General features: G+C 47.8%; 1 protein-coding gene across 1 annotated transcript in view; it reads right to left on the bottom strand.

Moving 5' to 3' along the window:
* ZNF469 (zinc finger protein 469) overlaps positions 1-20,175 on the bottom strand; it is a 209,318-nt gene that overhangs the window by 135,784 nt on the left and 53,359 nt on the right. The window lies entirely within an intron of this gene.

A 20,175-nucleotide genomic window follows, 5' to 3' on the forward strand; every position in this document is an offset into this window, starting at 1 on the left:
AGATGGTGTCAAACCCATCTGCAATGTGTCTTCCTGGCCGTGAGGAGGGTGCCGGCTGCAAGCCTTTGAGTGAAAAGCTGTTTCCAAGATGTAATTGCCTCTGGCACCTTCTGTGGGACAGATGGACGCTTAGAGGGTGCCTGTAATTCAATTGCCTCTGAAGGATGAAAGAGGCTTTTTTCTTCTTTCAAAAAAAAGAAAAGGAATTAAAAAAAAAAGAAAGAAAAAGAGAGAAAAGCAGAAAAGCATCCAGGTAACAGTTTCCTTTGGGAACAGAGTCCTCCAAAATGTAGGTGGTAGGACAAATACATTTCTGGAGAAGCTATATTGAGAACTTGGCCATGGTGAGCTTCCATCCAAAACATGCCTTATTGCTGTTGGGCTAGGAGGCTAATTGCAAGTCCAAAGAAAAGAAAAAAAAAAACCAACTCAGTGGAACTGAGCTTTAAAGACAGTAACTTCCAAATGCTATTTGGACACTGGCAAGCACATGCTCCATTTCAAACTTGAGGAGAAGAGAAAACAAACATGCCACTACTGGGAACACACTGGAGGTCTTGAGCTGGGATATGGAGAGGAAGCTCCCTCGCCGGCCCACACAAACACACACACAAGCTCACGCCGTTGGATCGTTCGCTCAGAACAGAAGGAAATATTAAGCACTTTTGGAGGTGGACGCTAGCCTCGCGTCTCCAGCGACCTGCCCCGTCACATAAGCCCGCGGCTATGCCAGGGCACAGGAATTGCCGTCCGGGAGAGCCGGCGAGCAGGTCCCCTGCCGAGGAGGAGCTGCAGCACCTCTGCGAGCTGAACATCGTCACCGCGGGGTGAGGTATTTGCATCGTCCTTTGTGCGTCTGCTGCCTCGGTGGTGGCAAGCGTCCAAGAAACATCACGTTTCAGGTACTGCGGAGGGAGCTACGCTTCCCCCTGCCCACAGTATAAATAAGGGATTAGTGATATTTAATATGTTTTACAAACCCACAAAGTGCTCAGAAAAGCCTACCACGACCTGAGATGAGCAGAGTGAAGGAGGAGACTAGTGAATCGGACCTGCTTTCTTTTAGCTTGGTTTGAAAAAAACGAGAAAGTCGGAGAACTTGCAGCAAGCCTGGATTTCTGCAAGGACGCGAGGGACCAGCATTGCCACCATTCCACCCTGAGCAACATCCAGTATGTCTCCTGCTCTGTGCTAACCATCGGCCAGAGGCCGAGCTTTGCAGAAAACCTCTTCCATCCTTCCTGCCACGTCCCACCACCCCGTCCCCCTCTGCAAAGGGCATAACTGGACCATCCGGAGAGCAGCACCCAGCACCCTTTGGCCTCTCCTGAGGGGGGGTTTTGGGTGAAGAACAGTGGGTTGGGGGCTGGACTCAAAGGTGGTATATGGGGCGACAGCTCCCCCAAAGGGTTTACACATCCTTAATCCATCAGCAGGATCTGGTAGGAAGCTGACCGCCTCTGCTGACCGCCTGCATGTAATTAGACCTGTGAGTGCACCTCTGGCAGGTCATTTTATTTCCCTCCTCCTCATATGTTTTTTTATAGCCCCACTGGCAAAGCATTTGACAGCTTCACAACCTTGAATGCATTCAGCTGTAGGAGGGAGGGCAGAGCTGGTGTCTCCATTTCACAGCAGGGGCAGAGGAAAAGGAGGAAAGTCGCTAGGGAAACACGGGCCAAAACAGAAAATGGACTTGGATCCCCCTAAGTCTAAAAAGCCACTCTGCTAAAACAAGGGATAATTTCCTTTACGAAGGCCAGCTACCATCACCAGCAATTAAACACGTCGAGTTCGTTGTTTGGCAAGGCTCTGGCAGAAGAAGCCATGGAAAATACTGCGCAGTGGTGGTATCTCTGTAGCCCATGGTATGCAAGCTGGGGTATGGCTCTCCACATACACACACACCAGCGGTCACCAGCGCCTTGACCCTGTCAACAGTCATTCCTCCCAAGCCCAATTTCGTCTTTGACCGTTCTCAGTGTTTTGGGGTTTCTTTTCCACAAGCGTTGCAACACAACTGATAAGATGGCTGCTGCTTCGCAGGGCTCCCAATGTGGAGCCTTTGTGAAGGCTCCTCGAGCAAATTTGCACCCGTGAACACACACAGGGATATTCCACGATGTCAACAGAGAAAGAAAAGGAAAAGGCACAATTTATGGATGCTTTGCTCCTATAGATGGTCAGTTCCCAGGATATCCTTCAAGGAAAAAAACTTTGTTTACTACTTCTTGACAGTAACAGATGTGAAAATCCAGGGCCTGCCTCTGATAAGCAGACAGGCAACTCATCTGCTGCGAAGGCGATGGGGAGCAAGGTAAAAGAAAGGAGAAGCAGACCCTTGAAAGTCAGCAGCATCTGAGACTTGCTTTTGAGGACAGAAGAGCGTGGGAACCCTGTATCCTTGCCTCTGCCACGCTCCCTGGGCTAGGCAGAGCCCTCCGCGACTTCAATGCAGACCATGAGGGTCTTCACTTGCCCCTTCCACGTAGCTCTGCGTGGAGACACTACCCTTGGCACCTTTGCCCCTACCACGTCTCCAGAGGATGGAGACGATGAGCCATGGCTGTTTTGTCAAATTTGGTCACCTGAAGGTAACATTCCAAATAAAACCAGAGAGCACTTCCAGGGACCTGCCATGCTTATGCAGAGATGGAAAGGGAGGATTTAGGGGTTGGGAGGGCAGCCTAAATGAAGAAACGGTAATTAAACGTTGCTATGCACAGCATGCATGCTCCGAGACATGTGATGGAAAGTGGCAATTTCCTCCTTGCCCACCACCTCCCAGCATCAGCGCCGAGTCCAGCCGCCACGTACAGGATGCTCTTCCCACTCGCCTGCTCAAGGCGAACACAGATCTGAGGCTGTTGTACTAAAATAAAATAAAATGGTAGATGACTGACTGATCCTGCCTATAATACAAATGACTTGCTAGAGACCGGCAAGAGATTTTGTTTCCTGAAAACATTCACAGCCATCCTAGGAAGGGTAATTCCCATTCGTCAACTTGAGTTTTTCCTGGCAGTACCTTCTAATCTCTTGGCACCGGTTTGCAAGTTAAGCAAACAGATGTGTATATTTGCAAATCTAACTCCTGCATGCAAGTCAGGTGTGAGAGCTGATCAAAAGCCCCCTAACAAATGTCAGGACTGCATTCTGATGACAAATTAAGTTTTGATTAATTCTTTTAAGTGATCCATTTCCCCAGAAGATATCAACCATTCCTCAAAAATTTGGGAACAAATTTGTCTAGATTTTGCTCCATCGCATTTTGTTCTCTCCAGAAGAAAAGTCCAAGTTTTCCCTTGGGCAGACTCCTTTTTCTTTTACCTCCAGCACAGCATCATCTGCATATGCCATCACTAAACTGTGCTCTATTAAGTTAGAGGGATCATAACAAATCTAACAATCAGCAGCATAAAGCTGAATTTTATTTTTTTTTTAAATCACCAAGTTTCCCTGAGCGCTCCCACAAACATTTTCTCTTAACCTCATGACAACAGACCCACCTTAAGAACAAACCCTGTGTGCGATATAACGTGTAGTTTCAGTGACTGCCAGGTACCCCGGGAGAACTTTCCACCTTCTCCCACCCAGCGCTGGCCCCGTGGCAGTGACTCTGCTAAACTCGGCCGTGTCCCGATGGATGGGGCGAGGAGGACAGGTCTATCTAGATGCGTGTCCCTGCTGCCGGCCGTGGCAGCAGAGCCCAGCACCGGCTGATTTACGAGATGGACTACCTGGAGCTCCCCACCATGCTCCACCGCCTCCGCTCCCTGAGCCGGCACGGGGCAGCATCGCTCTGCTCATGCACCGATGAGGATACCGGGCTCTGAGTTTTCCTCCCGGCAGCACTTCTGGTACAAGCTACGGGATCAAGAAAACATCAGGTGTGGTTGTTTGGAGGTGCCACATGGACTGGATGGGACGTAGCGCTCCGTAACGTCCTCCCCTCCGACACCACCCAGGATTAGGGACACGCCACAGCGTGTACACGAAACCCCTCTCCTCGCCGGCTTGACTATTTTTTCTCCTCTTACAACCCAGCCAAGCGCAGCTCTCTGTGGCGGGGAGGAGGGTGTTGTGTAAAGCCCACAGCCTCAGGGGAGCCTGCGAATTCCCTATCAGCAGCCAAGTCCTTCGGACAAGCTTCTCTGCACGCAAAGCTGCTGGGACAACGGAGGGCGTTTGTCAGCAGGATTTCCCTCCCTTGTAATTTAAGCAGGCGGGTGCTTAACGAGGCTACAGCCTGCCTTCTTACAGCAAAAATCCCGTCATAACTCTCTAACAACTGGCCAACTTGTTAACACCCAGGTACACAGGGGCTATGCGAGCAGTCACATATTCAGGCACTACAAATTAGACTAAAAAAAAACCCAGAAGAGACAAGCAAAGAGTTTGGGAGAGCAGGGGGTGAGCTGCTGCCAGTCCTGCGGTTTCCCATCGCCCCAGTCCTCCCTCCCGAGCCCATCGGCAGCGTGAAACAGGAGCCAGATAGCGTGCCTGGAAGGAGGATCCTCTTGTCCTCCCGCTCCGAGAAGCGATGCTTTAAAGTAAGCGCCAAGTAGGCTGCAAACCTGCCCGGGCAGCTGAAGAGCCCTCGGGCAGAGCTCCTCGTTTCCAGCTGTCACCATCAGCTACAGTTCACCACTGCTGGTGCAGTCCTGGGTCAGGGGTTCAGACTCGTAGGTTCGGTGGCAATTCTGGCAGGAGATGCCTTAATTTGTCCACAGGTTTTTTTTTTCAGTAGGTAGCCGGGGGGGTGTACCGTGTTTGGATCTGCGCCGTGCAAATGTTGCCTTGTTGCAAAAACAACGAGCTCAGAAATGGCTCCTTGATCCCACAGCTTGATGGCCTTTGTCTCCAGGCTATGGAAACCTCTCCAGGACTTCAAAAATATTTGGAAGGGATAACCCTCCAAGACATAGCTTTTGGAGTGTGTGTAAAACGCTAGGCCTGTACCTTCTACCCATAATCCAAACAAACAGCTGTTTTACCCAAGATACTTTCTTTCGTCACTTAAAGAAATCACTAAAAATAAAATTAAAAAAAAAAAATATCCGTTAATCAGTGATTTTGCATCGCCTGATCTGTGAAGCAGCAAAGTGCCCAACACTTTGGACCTCAATTTATCTTTCCACTTTATTCAGAACCATTAAGGGGAAACTGGATGGTACAAAACTTGGATCTAAAAAGCAACAGGACCACTTCAGAAACACCAACAAATGGTAATTTCCCTTCTCCTCTGAAGGTTCACATCCTCTCCAGATCCATCTCATGGAGGCTTCAGAGCAGCAGCAATGAAAAAATGAAAGAGCAAGACAAGGCTATATTTCAAACATACTTATCTACCATTGAACAAATCCGGATGCCTGTGAGAAGATACAAGTTTTTGCCTGAATGGAGACTTCAGGATTTGGCCAAAGTTGCTTTTTTGAGAATACCAGAGGAACTGAGTCTTTAGGAAAGCTGAGCAGTTCCCCCCTTAAATCAGTTATCACTGGAATCCAGAAACAGCTGAGACATACAAGTCTAGTCACAACTGACATCCCAATGACTCAACACTCAATTAAAAAAAAAAAAAAGCCAGCTAAGTTTTACCAGGCCAGGTGATAGAAATAGTTAACTTAAAAGAGAAAAAACAACAAAAAAAATCTTCTGATCAGCTACAAGCCTGTGTAGGCAGCATTGTACATCCTAACACCAGAAAGGAAGGTAAGGTTGGAAAAATGAATCTAGAAGGCCCAGAGACCAAATGTATTTATAGGATAAACTTATGCCTTGCTGATAGGGGAGGAATGCACTCATAGTCACCATATTTTTATAGGCAGAGACTCATCTAGAGTAGAATCAAAGGAACCTACACAGAGAGATAATTTTCCTTCCCTTTACTATTATTTAGAATACTGGAAAACAGATAACAATACTTAACTGCTAGCATATAGAAGAACGACAGCAGTTTTATAGCGTTTTTGCCAGTGCTGTTACAGCCTAGAAACATTTCTCTACTAAAAAGACCAGGGGAGCCATCAAACATTTAGTGCGGGATCCATTTCAAAGGCAGCAGCACCCCTGGAAGGACCAGCATGTGGAAGATCTCCTGTAACATTCAAATGACTCTTGCCTTTCTTCTGAAAGATACGGAGAATCAGCGGTGACCACCGAACCATCACTGGTTGAAGATACACCAGCTCCGTTGATGCCCAACACCAGCGGGTACAGACCTGAGGGTGCATTTAAAGCTGTCATCTGCTGTCAGCCAGGACAGGAGCACCCCAGAAACCCAACCTGGGGTCTCAGCTCTATCGTGTGCTTTCCACGTGCCAGGGGAAGTCAGAAAAGCATTTCAATTCAGCAAGGGGTTTTTGAAAACCCATTAGTTGTCTGGCTGCACTTCCAAGGGCCTTCTGAAACTGGTGCACCGGCTCCTCTGTGCTTCATCCCCCAGGAACGGGGGAAACGTGCGCCCCGGCAAAGGAAGGAAGGACACGCCACTGGAAACGGCTCTAAAACCTCTGACAATACTCAGATACTGCCAAAACAGAGCCACTTCCATCACTCATGGCCGGTGAGAGCCGGGAGTGCCGTCGCCTCTCCCTGGCTCCGCTCCGTTCCGAGACGAGCTGCTTCCCTCCGCCTGCTCCCTTCCACGGTGTCTGCCGCCTTATTCGGACTGCGATCGCTCTCGTCCTCCACGCAGAGAGGCCCCGAGGTGCCGCCGACACGTACAAAGTGGATGAGAGCGATGCCGTGGTCAGAGCCCAGGAACAGCCGAATTACGAGCCGAGAGCCCTCGACACAGGACTGCAATAGCATCAGGTACCAGAGCGTTTGCAATACAGGAGGACCCTTGGCATTCATCGTATGCCCTACAGATACTTATAGCTATGTAATCACCCAGACTTTCAGTGAGGGCAGGGCAGAGGTCCACAAGGCATTTTTCCAAGCGGTTATGCTGTTTGGATGGGAGGCAATCAGAAATCCCCCAGAGATTTGGCAAGAATGCTCACAGGGCTCCTAAGATTTATTGCATGCACGCAACGCAACCGAGATGCTTAAAACGAAACATTCTTTGTGTGATTATCCAAAGAAAGTCAAAAGGAGAATATTAATTACAGGAAGAGGCTATGTTCTGCTTTTATTCCAGTAAAAGTGAAATCTAGGCAACTGATTTACTTCATTTTTCCTTTATTCTTTGGAAGCACAAATAACACACAGTTCGGCTGGATGTGAACTGCAGCCTCTGAACACTCCCAAAGATGAAGGCGAGGACCGACTCTTTGGTCACATCTGCCCTGATGCTCTGCGTTAGCACCAGCTGCTAAAACTTCACTTCGCCTGCTCCGAGCACGGGACCGTGCCTGTGGCGTGGTTCAGAGGGACATCTCATGGAAGCTACCAGGAGAGATAAAATGTCCCCATCTGATGGGGACAGAGAGCAGTGCAGAGCTGAGCACTCAGCCCGGGACACGAGAATACTTTCTACCAGGGCTCTGCTGCCTGCAAACAGCCTCCGATCCCTTCCATCCATGCCCAGGGTTGCAATCCCAACCCAGTCCTTGCCTACCGCAGGGTGAGGATAAATTCACCCCTATGATGAACACTCATACTCTCCTCCCTACCCCAGGCTGTCCTTCCAAAGCCAACGGCATCTCTGCATCCCTACTTTCTGCAACAGATGCTCAGCAGAGTTGACACGGGGCTCACCTTGAGCTGTGCTAACGGAGGAGCAGCCAGTGTCCTGCGCAGGACAGCTGAGCCTTCTAGCAGCCAGGACGGTGAGTTTTAGAGCCCAAATTCTTAATCTTTGCTTTACAACACCACTCAATTACCAGCAGCACAAAAATAGTCCAGTCCTCCTTGACAGGAGCTGGTGGTGCCTCTGCTCCCATTGGAGAAGAGCCTCTGCTCAGCGCTTGCCCCTTTCAAAGCATCCTCACCAGACACTCCTCCTCCTCCTCACAGGTGGGAAAGTCTTTTAAAATCTGTCTGCTAGAAACCTCTGGGCTGATTCTCAGCATTCGTGCATAACTTTGCGATGGGGCCAGTTGCTTTTTTTAAGGTGTTTTAAGGGCTGTGTGCTCTGTCACACCCTGCCATCACGCGCAATGTGGCACCTCGCTCAGCTCGTACTGGAGGACCACGGGGAAAGCAGATATGCCAGGCTGCACTAGGAAGCCATTCAGATGCAGACCCCCTCATCAGATCCCAAAATTTAGCTGCTTCTGGCCACCACAGCAAACTCCCAGAAGCGGGAACACCAGGACTTGCAATTTCCAACCCGTGCCAGATCCATCCCATAGGGTCTCTTAGCATAAGCAGCCTAAAATGTTGCAAGAAGCTATGGAAGAGGTGATGACTTTGCCAGGAGAACAAGTACGTCCTGGCTGCTGCTGCCTGTGGCTGTCTAGCCAGCATCTCCTCCCAGGCCTTACTGCCTCACCCCATGCAGTTCAAATTCCTTTAAAGGTCTTGACTACTGAGCCAGTTTTCTGATGTGCTGCGAACCTCCACCACCACCAAGTCAGGAAGAACCACAAACGGGTCATACCTTAAAAACCCAAACCAGACTCGCTCCTAAAGCATTCCTCCAGCACGAGCATGGATTATCCTCAGACAGAAGCAACAGGACAGAGAGGTGGTGAGAAAAACAGGTAACGTGACAAAAGTAACGTGACTTGCAGTGAACAGGGTCACGAGCAGACTCAGGAATTACTTTCCCATGTCCATTTGCTGGGTGACTCCTTGTGCTCTTCGCCAGCAAACGACAAAGCACGCATGCAGACGAAGGAGATCTGAAGAAAGCAGCAACAGCTTGTTTGTGCTTCTGCTCGACTGCAGCTGGATGTTGCTCAGAGGCACAATTGATGGGGACTTGATTTATTTATTGGATGATGTACGCGATTCAAAAATATGGCACTGAACCCAGAGTTCTGCAGAGTCTGTTTAAAGGCAAACATAAATCAAAAAGCACTGCCGAAAACCCAAGATCCACGCGAGCTCTCACTGCGCACCACCTCCACCTGTTGTTACCTTTTCATTTGCCCCAAAACTCATCAAGATCTGCCATCGTCCTGCTTTGCAAACCGCTCCTGCCTCGAGCCGCTGCTGGGGGGCTCAGCCCCACACGTCCATTCCCACGTGCGGGTGGACTCCACCCCCTGCAGCACTTGCACAACCCCACGTTCACACAACGTGACGTATGAAACTCAGCCTGACTCACCCCCACAGCAACAGCAAACATCAAGGAAAAAGGTAACTGATACGCTAAATCATCTCCCCCCCCCCCCCCCCCCCCCCAAGGATAATTTCCCACATTGGCTTTTGGCTCCTGCACACAGTGCAGGAGTGGTGGGTTCTGCTTAGGCTCATCCCATCGGCTGCCTTAGACCAGGGGAAGAAAAAGCCACTTCAGAGGCTTTACTGCTGATGTCTATTTATACTTTACATCAACAAATCTCTTCATTTTTAATAACATTGTCATCTCACCTATGTAAAGTATGTATTAAAATTAAAACCCATAAAGTTTGGGTCTGTCACTGTAGGTTAAGTAAACATCGCTTCAATTTACCGTTAGTCCTATAGCAAATGCTCAAATTGTTCACATTATTCAGCCAACCCATTTTTTATTAAAAAAAAAAAAAAAAAAAAAAAGAGAGAACCTATAGCAGAATAATAGAATTCATGCTCAGAATATGCGACTATGCCGTAAGCTTTCCTCACTCACAAGGGATGACACAGAAAATCGCATGCCTCTCCTAACAAATCCGTGCCACAGAATTACAAGCAACCTGGACAGAAGATGTCACCTGCTGCAGCAGGTCTTTCACCTGGAGAGGGGTGTCTTGCTTCTGGATACCTGCCAGTTTGTTGCCAAGAAATATAAGCAACCCAGAGCCCAAAACTAAGTTTGTCCTAGCTGGCTGGAAGATAAAATCCTACAAAACAACCATACAACTGGATTGGGGTCTGAAGCAGGTGAAGGATGCGCTAGAAGATACGGTTCTCTTTTCCCCCTCAGCTACCCAAACCGATCATCCCCTGATGTTTTTGCTGGCTACACAAGGTTATTAAGAAGAACAGGCACATGAGAGGACCTTGCCACACCGCCACAGGCACTCACCTGTATAATTTAGAATTCTGAAACAACCATCGCATTAGCGATGACGATCTGGGGACAGGATTATGGCAGCATTACATGGAAATGGCAGCAGGAAGTTTAGAAGATTAAACACCTTTTAAGTGCAATACACACATACAAGCAGAAGCCTTTCCAAGGGAAAACACTACTTCCAACTTCTTACCTACGATGAAGGGGAGAGTCCCTCTCCTCCTGCCAAGGCTGAAATTTAAGACTAATCATGGATTAAGCTACAGAAAGAAATTCTTTGTCTCTGCGATGTTTAAATCTGTGTGAACCTACAGCGCTTCCATGATGGCATAAAAGCAAGCCCCGTCCATCATTTTCTTCCAGAGAAAGCCCAAAGCAGCAAGTCAAGTCTTGCTCCCCATAAACATGCTGGAAACATAATAAATATTATTAAATTCCATTAGACACTACGAACTTGAAAGCCTTGTCTGGGGGAGGGGATAATTTCTGACATAGGGATGATTGATTACCGGTAGAGTTAGGAATGCGATGCTTGCTTAATAGAAGTAAACCACAGGTATTTAAGTCTTCCTCACCAGAAAACTGCAACATATATGGCTCTGTCTCGGTGCGATAACTGTGGTGGCAATGAGCTACTGAACACGGGCTCCTCAGTGGTAAGGTAATAAGTAGGTCCTGACCTGCACTGCTCACAGCTAAGTACACATCACGGCAACATGACAGATGAGCCCTGGCAATTGTACATCTCCAAAAAGTGGAGCGGAAAAAAACGCGCACAAAACCGCACCCATGCCTAATGCCTGCATCCTCAGGCAGAGATCACTGGAAAAGCTCCACAGACAGCAAAGAGAACATCAAGACCGGAGCGCCAAGTTATGCCCAAGAAGGGGGTGGTGGGAGATGGCGATCCCTGCCGTTCCCAGCGTCGTGGCACAGAGCTTGCTCTGCATCCTTTGCTACGTGTTGTTCTTATCTTGCTCCTTCTTGGCTGGTTCTCCCCGACAGCAGTGCTGAAAGCACAAATCCCTCTCTGAGGATGAAGCTGGTGAAGTTCCATAACTGAACATGACACCAGGACTCCCACGCGCTCTCCGGAGGCCAGTCGAGCCCAGCCCTTCCAGCCCGGCCACTTCCATCCACCGCTTCCACGAGTCTAAGGTTTCTAAGAACTGGCCCCAGATGCTTGGAAGCTCAGGATGCAGCTAAAACAGCTCGTGTGGCCTTTAGCCTGGAAGGGCCGAGGAGGACAGGAGAAACCAAGCTAGGGTCATTGAACGTCAAGCCCGTGAGCCTCCCACTTCAGCTGAGCTTGGGGAACGCAGCTGCAGGGAAGGTACACGGGGGTTAACGCCTCTTCCCGGCTCCGCAAGGAAGCTCTGGGAAGGGAGATAGAAACGTGGAAAGCCTGGTGGCGTGGGCTTCGAAAGCCAGCTCCTGCGGCCAGAGGTTAGAGCCAGGGACAAAGTCGCTAACTAAGGTCCTGTTTTCTACGCGGCCAAGGATCTGCTGTGCACCCTTAGTCAACAAAGTGCTCTGTCTCATCTGAGGAACAGAGATAACAAAGATGAAAGACGCTGCATGCATGCAAGGAACAAATTATTAGCTTGGCTCATGAGTTGGCAGGAAGAAACACAAGTCCTACCCTGGGCAGGGCAGAGGTAGACGCGTATATAGCTTGCTCCGGGTATTTTTTTTGGTCTGTAATCGGACTCTGCTGTCGTTAATACCGTACGTCCAATCTGAGGCTTTCCTGATGTTTGGAGCCCAGCCACAGCCTCCTTGTTGTGTACACAAGGTTTTCCCTGCTGTTCTCAATGGCTCAGCAAATTGAGCTGCCTGTCCTGGCAGCATATTTTTCTCTGGGGAAAGAGATTCATCTGGTATTAAATTGCAAACTAAAAACCTAGTCGTATTTGTAGGTTTGGCTGTCGGGACACTAAATGGAGGCTGCTGCAAAGGCTTCTGGAGAGATGTTTGCAGAGAAAAAGAGAAAGGATAAGGTGTTGAATCAAGCAAGAGCACATTACGCAAGAGCCAGGTGGAGATGAGGTGCAAACCACATACTCGTGACCTGCCTTTACATCAGTATTAATCATCAGGTCTCCAACAGAGAGCACAGCAGGCGTTATCTAAGGTAGCTACATCGGGAGCTTTCTGCTTTCGCTGGACTACAACTGACCAAACATGGGTACATGCCATTGCTCCTGCCCCCAAGGTGGGTGACACATTTCACCATTTCAGAGTACAGAGCTCACTCGCAAACACAGAAGATATCCACGTTCATCAACAGTGTCTTTGCCTACATCAATAAATCCATTCCCACGCAAACACCTGAGGAGAAAAGGGCAAAATATTGTTGGAACTAAAATGCCTCTTAAAAACACACATGAACGATCCCTGCTGCAGTATATCCCCAGCAGCTCCATCACATGGACCTTTGGAATAATTTTTCCCTTGGTCCAGCAGGATAAGCTCCTCCAAGAGCCCCGTTGCCCTTTGCAATTAGGTAGTAGTTAGGGATGGAGCTTCCCCAAACACAAGTCAGCCTAGCTATTTCTATTCTTTTAATGGGCACCAGAAAATCAACTGGGTGAAGAGATTCGAGAGACAAACACCTCTCAAGTATCCTAAACTGTGGCACATTTATCATCACAGATAAATTAACCAAAGTTAAAGGCACTGTGAAAGCCACATAGAGCTTTGTGGAAGATCTGAACATCTCCAGTGCAGGAACACGAAAAAGCAAAAGGTAGAGACAGAAAAATTAACTGACCCAGAAAGAGAGGTTTTTTCTGGGTTCTCTTCCAGGAAGACGACTAGGGACACACATACACAATTTTTTTCCAAATTAATATATCTAGACTTTGATTAAACTAATCCCAGGTAATCACAGCATTTCAGCTACCGTCTCTCTCGGAAAGTGCAGCAATCTTTTTTTCTAGCTTTCCTCCACTGGCCCAGGAGCAGGTTGCGTTAGCTTGTCCTGGGCTACATCAGTGAAGGCTAAAAATAATTCTCCTTAAAGGAAATCCAAACACTGCAATCTCCTCTTTCACTCACTACCTAATTAATAGTTTCCAGGTCACCCTGGCTTTCTGAGAACATCTGTTTGTTTTCACTACATTCAAGGAAAGTCAAAGCGGGCCTGAAAGGGGAGTATGAACGCGCATTTAATGTTTGCATAGTCTCCCTTCTACAGACGTATCCGGATGTTGGGGCATTTGAGTAAAAAAGTGCATCCACAAAGGCAGATTCATGACTACAAATCTACAGCATATGCGTCCGTGGTTCAGAGACAGCCATCTATCTCCGCAGTCACTAGGAACAGGGAGATTACCCGCAGGTGTTTTTAGGAGTATTTGTTCAGAAATAATGAAATAAATGCAATTATGTAAAAAGACACCAATGAGTTACTTTAAAGCCTTTGGTGGCATTGCACGAGGAATTTGCACTCAGGTACGTTTTTAGCATTTGGTTTCTGCACGTGGGTGAGACTTGAGTCAGCACATACGTGCACAGGAAAGGTCCTTTCTTTTTGTTAAGTGAGGTTTGCACGTACCCAGTCCTCGCATGTATGGCAGGACAGGGCCCGTTCATCTTGCTTTGTATGGACTTGACAAGAGGCAGAACACCGGATGGCTCCAAATTTGCCACGCAGGCTGGTGGCATCGCTTCTACGCGTTAACATTGCCGTGACACAGCACCCCAACCTCCCTCTGCTCCCAACCTGCATAAAACAACATGCAAAGCTAGGAAATACAACCGCAGCAAGAGTATTGGAGGTACGTGGCAAGAAAGAGACACCAGAACAGGACAACGGATGTGCTGTTAATAAAGATGGAAAATCATGGACAAACTGCTCCAGACGGCAAAGGCTGGAGAAGCAAGTTGGACTCAACAGCACAAGGATGAGCAGAAGGAAGCACAGGGAGATACAGCCCCCAAAGGGACTTTCTAAATGGCAAGCAACGGGTAATAAAATGAATGGTGGCAGGGAAAGAGCTAGAAGATGGAGAAGATATGAGTGTTCTGGCTTTCCATACATCCAGGGACAGAACCTGGCACCAGGAGCTCCCCCGGAGTCTGTCAGCACCTTCAACCCAGTCATCACTTCACAGCACAGCCCTGATGCAACTCCCTAGCTGTAACACAAACAACACGGCTCTGCGGCTCAGATCCCAGCTCATCCCCAACCGTGGCCAAGGATGTGCATTCCTGCGCGCTGTGTGCCAGAAGGCAGCGCGCTGGCTGGGTTGGGAGGCGCTGACAGAAATTAAGCAACCACTCATTATTCTTCGTTGTCAGAGCACTGTTCCACCCAAGAACACCAAGTCCTTGGGTGACAGGCACTGGAGGGACCTTTAGTAGCTTCTCAAGTGACATCAGCTCTGCAAGCGCTCGCAGACAAGCAGAAATGACAGAGCTTTGTGTGCCCCATCACACCTTGCACCCGCACTCTCTGAGAAGGATGGGTTTGCTCGCGTTCTCTCTGCGTCGGGGTAAAGCTCGCATCGCAGTTCAGTCCGTTACTGGCACCCACTTGGGCCACGTCATTCCCTCCTCCCTGCAGAAACTTCTTCGAGCAACAGGAGCAAACAGACAAAACCAAGACACAAAGCCAACCGTGCAGCTTTGCTGTTTCTCCAGAGCCGCTGACCTCTGCTTCTAAGGCAACACATGGGCCACCCCATCCTTCCCCGTCCCACAGTTTCCCCTGCACTGCGATGGCGGGGGAGTTGCAAGAATAGACCTGGGGTTGCAAGAATAATCCTGCTTAAGATCCACGGTCCTGGGATGTGATATTGCAAGGGGTAGGTGCACCTCAGAGTAATTAGCAGGGCACCCTCCACAGGGCTGAACGTTAGTTTTAACATCATTCTCTTTTTACTTTATTAAGTAGACAGCACAACCGAGACTTGTATTTAACCTCTTTTACTACGCTTTAACATCACCCCCGAGACACCCCAGTGCCTGGCTCTGATTTTTCTGCCCTGCTGCTCGAGATGTGGAAAACAAGCACGGTATCACACAGAGCAATGTCCCTGGCATTTCAAGAACTCCGTTTCAAGAGAAGCTCTATTTAAAAGCCAAACCCAACGTGCCATTCTGTTTACCACGGGCAGATGGAATAACACGCGGTGCCCGGAGCTGCCCAGGCTGTGGGACAGCACACGTGGTGGATGCGCGGAGGCAGGCTTCTACGATGGGTGCTGTGAACTGCAGTGCAACTTGGACGCTAGTTAGCTACAGGGCCATTTACTTGGCCGTGCTCATTTTCCACAGATTCTCTCAAGTCTTGGATAGTAGCATTAATCAACAATGCAGCAACCCACCAAAATCATGAAACCTTCATTTAACAGTTTTCCCTAGCACTGGTGAGACCACAGCTGAGCCTTATGCTTTCAATTCCAGACCAGCACATAGAATCAGGATCAGTGTCATGGAGCAAGAGCCCTTGCGTCCTAACCACGCTGCCCAAACCACAGCAGGGATCCTCTTCAACCACAAGAAATGCTTTATCTTGGAAAACAAGGAAATCTTGTGGATGCACTCAAACAGCTTAAACTGTTGTCCTAAAGCGCAGTGAGTTGTACGGTTCACAAAAGCACATCCTGACCTTAATATACTCGCTGCTGGCTTGCACCGCAGTTAATTGAGATCTGAATCTGCACTTCTTGCATTTTAAGAGCATCTAACCTGTGTACATTCAAGTCAAGAGCAAAGCGACCGTGGACCTCAATTAGCAAAGGATGGGGTCTTCTCTGGGGGCAACCGCTCTTGAGAACAAGCTCAAGGGAACGAGCATCCGGGAAGTGCCACTTGCCAAGATCAAAGCATTAATTAAATACTAATTCATTCTCATGATGAGAAACTATGTCTGAGAAAGCACCCATGATGTGGAGATTGGCACTGCGGCTCACAATCAGGCAAATAATGCAATGAGATTCACTGGCTCATTCAAGGGGTGGAAGAAGGTTATAATTCCATTAGGAGTAAAAAGCTTTTGATTTGTTTTCCCCCTTCAGCAAAGGAAAACCAAAAATAATCCTTTAAGTTCAGGTCAACCAAAACGCATGACCAATCCCTTCGTTTTGGTTTGGTAGTCTGGATAATTTTTCCCTTTTGGAAAAAGGATTACAATGCAGGCAAGTTATGAAACGAAATGTTACTCCGAAATGGAAGTACATGAATATTTAGTTCCCAAAATGTTGAAACAAAACATAGCTGCCCTTTACAAAAAGATCAGCTACTAGTGCCAGTTCAGTAAATAGTTTCAGTCAACCCCAAAATTGCATTTCTCGGCAAATAAACTATTCATCCTGAAAAAGGTTGCCCAGATCTATGCAGACTCCAAAAACAAAGCGCTCCACTATTTGAGCTCGGAGCAAATCTCCATCACCGCAACCATGCTAACGACTTGGATCCTCTCCGAGCGTTCCCAAGCCATTACGTGGAAACATTTTTAAGAACTTTTATCAAAGTGATTTGTTGGTGCTAAGTTTTGTTCTTAGGAGAAAAACAAGGGAAGTAATGGCATTTTGCTCCTTTATTCAGGAAAAAAAAGGGGGTGGGAGATGGGAATTTTGCCAGGCACCCATACCAGGCACTTAAACAGGTTAAATGATCCATGTAAGCAGAGATACCTGTTCTGAAAATGCATGACCCCATTACCTGGCTGTTAATATTTCTGTATTGTCCTCTGCTTTGCCAGCCCATTTTGTGGGCTTTCGCAGTGGAAAGAATTGAGGGATTTTTATAGTGGTGGCTTCACAGAAACGAGCCCCAGTAGATGCTAATGGCAGAACTGTAGTCCCACTTGGGTTTGGTTTATTATGGGTTTTTTATCCGACAGAAAAATCCTTTCATCTTCTGGGAAAACAGCAAATGGCCTCTAATAAAAGAGCAAACCCATGACCCTGCCAATTAAAATCCTCCAAACCAGGCATCTCAGCTCCCTGCAAGTCGAGACCTTTCCTCTGTTCCCAGCACCACTTCTGCTCCAGCAGAGTCCAAGAAGAGAGGAACCAGCACCCAAAATTCACTCACTATGTAGCAAAATAAACACAGGCATCCATACCTGGCAAAGACCTGCTTCTACGTGAAGGCAGATCTCAAGAGATGACACATGTAGACATCAGCAATACAAGAAAATCATCTTGATGCTTCATGAGGAATAACAACTAAAAATTAAAGGCAGCAGAAGCACAACTAAGTTCGTGCCACCCGAAGATAGACTTGACCTGCGCAGATCCAGCAAGGTTTTTTTATGAAATACAGCCCAGAAGAAACACAAGAAACAGAATACTCACCCAAAACCCCTAAGGTTTGAAAAACCTATGATTAAACAGGAGCTGAAAAAGTTTATACCTGAGGCTTAGGTCTTCTGTCTATCAAGGAAACTAGACTAAATATTACTGTTCCAAATAGGAAAATCTGCACAGTGAAACTTAAATCACATATACAGCCAGCTCATGACTGAAGCAGCAAGAACCACTCTCTATTTGAACAACCATACAAATCTTCCATTTAACCTAGTTCAGTCATCTGAGCTAAATCATTTGTGTACATCTCTGTAGAGAGAGGACTGAAAGATAGCAGAAGATAAGACTTCTATTTTGTCAGTGCCCCAGACCTCCAGTGAAAAGTTCTCAAGAGCCTAATGCTGCTGTTTGCTTTACAAAAAAATGTCTTGTCCCTAAGGAGGGATCCCCACGCTGCACTGCCCAAGCTGTTTAGACCTCCTCTGTATCCTTTTTTCTTCCCCTTCCCCCCCCCCAAGACTTTCCTACTCTTCATCACTAGCATCAACTTTCCCAACAAACTAAGAGGACTGAGGTTGGAACAAAAATAGCCATCATTTGACATCACATTCCCCAACAATGTGTCTTGGTAATCAGGACAAATCCAGTCTCAGCTCCTGGCAAAGCTCCTCTTGGAAGAAGATGACCTCTCAGACTAGGTCAGCATGAGATGGGAGTTCACTTGCTCCTCAAAACAAAAATGTAAAAAAAAAAAAAAAAAAATACCCAGGGTCTTATTCTGTTCACATTTACAACTGGCTCCACGCTGGGGAAATCCAGCTGATTTCCTTGGAGTTGCTCACGGTTTACATCACCACGAGCACGAGAAGAGTCGGGCCATTCACTGTGCGTGCTTCACAGCACTGGCTCGAGGCCATAATGATCTGATCTCAATCTACATTTTCATTAAGCTTGTGGGTGGTTCAGAGAGAGGGTTTTATTGGGCTCAGAGACAATAGGGTGCAGCTGTGAAGTTTGCATCCGGATCTGAACTTGCAAAGAGTTCAAATCCAGGGTTTTGGGTCAGATCCATCTCAAGCATTAATTTTCTAGATATCAAAATACCACCCTTGGGACTTGCAAAAGCAAGGCCAATTCTGGCGTACAACAGTGTAACAGCATTGCCCTCCATGGAGTCTGTCCTGATTTACACTAGAGAGAAATCAAAATTCATGCCAGGGCAGCAGGGAAGTTGTGCTTTACGTTCATTGCCATGATTCCAGTGGACACGATAACATCTGCTTGCTCCAAACCAGGAAAATATCCTAATGTGCTTCCCATCCATTGGTTATTATTGCCAGAAGAACTCTTAAGTGCATTTTGAGCTACTATTTTTGTTTTGGGAAGATATGCACAACTCCTCTGCTTTCACATCCAAATGGTCTTTTTCATCCTCCTCCCCTTCTCCCTGGCAGCTGCTTGTGCTGCATCTGCGCCGGTTGTGTGAACCGTGCGAGCGGTGTGTTTTTATAGCTGGGAACTGGCAGTCGGTGTCCCGGTACCCGCTGTGCTCTGGCTGCTGCTTCGCTGCAGCTCTGCGCGGGTTTAACCAACGCTTCTCAGGACTCCCATCATTTCATGCTCTGCGGAGGTTCGTGCTTTCGGGGAGGGCATTGCAAAAGCTTCAGAGTCAGGGATTGAAAAAGAAGAAGTGAGGAAATGCAACCTCAAGCTTAGATACAACTTAGCATCGAGCCTGTCCTGGCCAAACTAAATGGCGTAGGAGCTGGGGATAGCTTTCCAGCGACACCCCACGGCGAGGCCACGGGGGTAACCAAAGCCCAGGAAAGCTCGTAAGGACCATGGGAGCTTTGATCCAACTCCCAAAGCGATCGAGATCGGCAGCACCATGAGCCTTGGGATTCAAAGGAGAGGGAGTTACTGCAGGAACAAGCCCAAGGCTGCTCTGCAACAACTGCCTGTGCTCGCACCGTCAGCCCTTTGTGAAAGGGAAGTAAATGGAACAAGCATTAAAAGAGGTTTAAGCGGCTCCAGACTTCTCATGTTTGCCATGAGCAAAGCTGGACAGTCACCAACAAGCAAGTGATGGACAGTAACTGGTCGCCCTTGCCAGACCAGACTTTCAAAGGCTTTAGGCACAGTAAGATGCAGGGCAGCTCCTAGCAACCAACCCAGCAGATTTTTCCGGGACTCAGACGCTTACCCCAATAATTTTTATTTTTTTTTTTAAAAATCATGGTAGGTGCACATCAGCATCTCCAAATACTAAGAATGCTTTTGAAAATCAGTGATGTGACAACATTCAAACCTCTAATTTACCTCTGTCGGAGAAGTATGTCAGACATCCCTGATTCTCTCCATTCACAAAGCTTTTGCAAGTCTGCGGCAGCGGGTGCAACGCCGTGCTCTGCTTCCCATTCTGCCACCTTCCCGGGGGGAGCCAGGCATCACCCGTGGGCCATCGGCTCCTTTGGGAAAGGACTCCCCAGGTCACAAACCTGTGTCACTTAAGAGAACTTCAGTATTTGCTAACTGAAAAGTTTATTTTTAAATGAAAGACTGCCGCCTCCTCCTCTTAATATAACATCTCAAAAAATTGTCTGCTTCAGATTCAGACCCTTTGAGAATCTGAAACCCTGATAACTCAGAGCATTCGGGTTTGGGCTTCTGAAAAGCCAAACGTTGAAAGAAAAAGCTCAGATTAGAAACCTGCCAGTTGGTCAGTATTTGAGACAGAGCTATGAAAAGCAGTTGCAAAATCTCCACTGGGCTAAGTGAAACTGGTCTTATCTCAGGAAGTTA

This window comes from Haliaeetus albicilla, chromosome 10, assembly GCF_947461875.1.
Source record: "Haliaeetus albicilla chromosome 10, bHalAlb1.1, whole genome shotgun sequence".
NCBI lineage: Eukaryota > Metazoa > Chordata > Aves > Accipitriformes > Accipitridae > Haliaeetus > Haliaeetus albicilla.